General features: G+C 42.0%; 1 protein-coding gene and 1 long non-coding RNA gene across 2 annotated transcripts in view; one reads left to right on the top strand and one right to left on the bottom strand.

Moving 5' to 3' along the window:
* agrn (agrin) overlaps positions 1-3,814 on the bottom strand; it is a 476,432-nt gene that overhangs the window by 284,982 nt on the left and 187,636 nt on the right. The gene's annotated exons all lie outside the window — the stretch shown is intronic.
* Positions 7-921, top strand: LOC103467093 (uncharacterized). The gene is made up of 2 exons (XR_534032.1): positions 7-289; positions 510-921. It is a non-coding gene; the product is annotated as an uncharacterized LOC103467093 (long non-coding RNA).

Raw genomic sequence — 3,814 nt, 5'->3', positions numbered from 1 at the left:
GTTGATCTTCTGCTCAGTTTTAGATTGTGCTCTGCCTGTAGTTTTAGCAAGGGCAGCAGAGGACGTGAAGGAAGCAGTTCAGTCAGTGATGAATATTTAACATAACCAGCCGCCTTGGTCAGATCAGTTCTTCTCTCTTCACAGTGGAGGATGGTTGTTTACAATGCAAACAATTTCTGGTAAGCTTCTTAGCATCCAAGTGCCTCTCTACATACGTCATGGACAAATGTTAGTGATTGGGTAAAAATAAAATCCACTACGCCTCCAGGAAGTAATTCACCAGTCAAAGGTAAACTAGCTAACTTTCTCATAACAATTGGATAAAAACTGAAGAACTACTTCTTTTCTTTCTTTAAAATCAGAGCTTCAAATGTAAATAATATTGTCAGGATTAAAGCACACAGCGATTATAATAATAGTTTACAATTAGCCATGATAGGTCTGCTCACTGTACCCTCAACTGCAAAGGTATTGTCAAATACATTTTTCATCTGTGTTCTTCTATTAAGGTCCTCTAGAATCTTATTTGACATTACAACTCTCATGCTAAATGTTGCGCTGAAGACACAGCAGATAAATAAGGGAGCACATAAAGGCATATCTGCTGTTCACCTCATTTGTATTATTTTCCGTCAGGGATGAAAAGAGACGACATTAATAACAAGGTTAGTATTTCTTTTCAGCCCTTTTCATCTTCTCTCTTTGAGTAGCTGATGTACCACCTTGTTGTTCCTCCCTTAGTCTGTAGTGAAAACTGCATCTCATAGTAAAACAAAGTGGATAAAGAGCCAAAATCAGTATGGACATGGAGAGGAATTTAGTTCTCTGAATAAAGTCACATGCTGACTGCAATCCAGTTGCTCTTTACAGGACCAACTTGGTGTTGCTGAATAAATATTGTGGCGTTTTTCTATCATGATATCTTGTGGCCCCTTTAATTGATGTACAAGAATATATCTATCCTGCTTAAGTTTCCTAAAATGCCAGACATTTTCAACAAATTGATGCACTTCCAAGGAGATTCCTGCAGAAAGCGACACGATACAGCCCACCGGTTTAAAGCATACCAGGAAACCGTAGCGCTAAACTCTACCCAGCTGAACTGCYATCTGCMCCCTGGCGGTCCATCCGGCCGTGTGAGTCACTCACCCCAGTGAGCCGAACAAACACACCAACACTCACGTGCAACAAAGGTCGAGCGACCACCCAGATGCCTCTCATGTTCTGCGCACTGTGTGAGGGATAATGAGGAAGACGCAACACATCACTTTAATTACCTCGCTATTCTTCTTTATTTTCTAGAGAGGGTGGAGGAGGGGTCCACCAGCACACACCTCAACCCCTTTCACACTCAGAGCTAAAACCTTCCTAGGACTTCTGTGCTCCCCTTTCCCAGGGCGAGACGGAGCCCAATTTTAAATTTGGGTTTGCTTAAAATTGCTTGTCAACAGTCGGGGCTTCAGGATGGAAGTGTGTTTGTGTGTGAGAGAGAAAGGGGGCGAGGAGAGAAAAGAAAATGAAGATCGGGGAGCAGAGAGGCAAGTTTGGTGCTAGAGGTGAATAATGAATTGTCTGCTGAAGTTGTTTCGCAGTCAATCATGACGGTAACTGATTTCCATCTAGTGGGGGGAGATTCAGGAACGCATCAAAAACACCAGGAAGAAGAAAACCAGCATGAGTGGACATACAAGAGGAAGGATAAAGAGCTGCACTTTCCTCTGGCTCTTTCTAAGCATGTCTAAATATGCACACAAAAAACAGAGACAGACAGAGCCCACTCGTCATGTGAGGCGAATCTGAAAGGAGAAGCTTTAGTACAAAGTGAGCCGAGAAGCCGAGCAAAGCTAAACGATTTCTTCACATTTCCATAACGAAAGGACAAGATAAGGTCTTTCCATAAACATATCAGCCACTTCCATCTCCCTTTACACCTGGCAGGCCTGTTTAAGTTCCCGGGCCTGTGTGAATGTCACAACACTGCCATCATTCACCCGATATCTCCAGCAAATCAATAAATGTCTGGCCGTGACATTTACCCACGTGCAAGAAGAGTTGTGTGTGCGCATTTATCTTTTTTGCATGTGTGCCACCTTYGCTTTGCTGCGGCTGATGTATGGTTGGGCAGAATGATGAAGTGAGTGTGTGTCTGAGCAGGCAGGAGAAATTTAAGAGGGGGAAACAAACAAACTGTCTGTGTACGTGTGGACATGCCTCATCCCATATGGTAACAACAAAATTTGTAAATCTGGGGACAGCACCTGTCCTACTAAACACACGCACGCATGCACACACATCTCTATCATACAGAGAATGGGCTCTTGGCAGCATAATAGAGCTTTTTTGGGCTCATCAGTTTGTCCAGTTTTTTAAGCTCACTAACATATTAGAGGTGAAGATGGGCTTCCTCTAATTGAGTGTATTAAATCTAATTATGTCTGTTTGGCTTGGACTGATAAAGAAATAGAGAACTTATGAAGGACTCACCTTCACTCAAGGTACATGCAAAAAGTCAGAACTATGGATTCACCGCCAAATATTGGGCAAGAGCCCAATATTTCAAATAAACGGGGCAAATCTTTAAGGAGTTGTTCATATTGAGCTACAGGCTGTTGGAGAGGACAGTAAAATTTGAAGAATATATATATATATATATATAATTTTTTTTTATTGCATCCTTTCTGTGTCATATATTTTAATGAGGAATCAGACAAAGTTTTGAGTTGATCTGACTTTTCACCAACTATGTAGATATATTGTGTATGTGTATTAATTTTAATACCTTAAGCTCCAGTACAATATTTAGTTAGATTAATCACTCAATTCCTAAAATAATTATTTAAAACAGCCCTAATTTAAAGTACGGAAGTGTAAGAAGCCATTTACAGACACCCTGTTTGTTGTATGGAGACATTAAAGCTGTTATGACAGACAGACGTCATGTTGATCATTTTGCTCCATCATCGTTTCATGTTTGAAATTTGGATTATTTGAACATAAAGGAACTGTCTCTGGTAGGATGTCAATTGATCGCTGCCTCACCGTCTTTTATGGATTATCAAGCTAATATCAGAAGCTAAAGACTGTTTTTAAATCAACAACTTTTTTACAGTTTTGTCTTTGCTTTATAACATTTACCGTATTTTCCGCAAAATAAGGCGCACCTAAAAACCTTCAATTTCCTCAAAAGCCGACAGTGCACCTTATAATCCAGTGCACCTTACATATGGACCAATATTGAGCCACAACAGGTCTAGCAACTACGGTAAGCAGCCGCCGACTTCATTTTCCCCCGTAGAAGAAGAAACGCGTGGTGCATGCTGGGATAGTAGTCAGAACGCTRGTTTGTTATCTATTAATAAAGTTTGACTGACCTATCTACCTACCGACCTGATAATCAGGTCGTCTGCAGGTCATTTAGCACCACGTTCTCCACCAACATGCTGTGYGCGAACGGAGAAGGRTGACCATCGTCYGGCCACGYCCCGGCCCAGTAGCGGAAGGCTCTCCTCGCCAACCCGAGTCGGACTGTTGTGTTGACATTCCGTTTAGTGCAGCTCCATCTAGTGGATGCATAATGTAACTCCAGCCTCTACTGTAGCGTCTATTCTACGCGCCTTATAATCCGGAGCGCCTTATAGTGTGGAAAATACAGTACAAAACCAACTGGTTTACACTGACACTTCTCCTACACACAGTGTGATATCATAAGACATAATATAAGAATAGACGCCTCATGCATCGCTCTCGCCTATTGTCGCTGACGGGATTTAGGGCGGCCATCTTGGAGCGGTCCACCACTCCACTCAGCATTATG

Source organism: Poecilia reticulata, linkage group LG7, assembly GCF_000633615.1.
Source record: "Poecilia reticulata strain Guanapo linkage group LG7, Guppy_female_1.0+MT, whole genome shotgun sequence".
Classification (NCBI taxonomy): Eukaryota; Metazoa; Chordata; class Actinopteri; order Cyprinodontiformes; family Poeciliidae; genus Poecilia; species Poecilia reticulata.
Note: the sequence above shows the minus strand (reverse complement) of the source record. Positions and strands in the feature narration are given on the sequence as shown.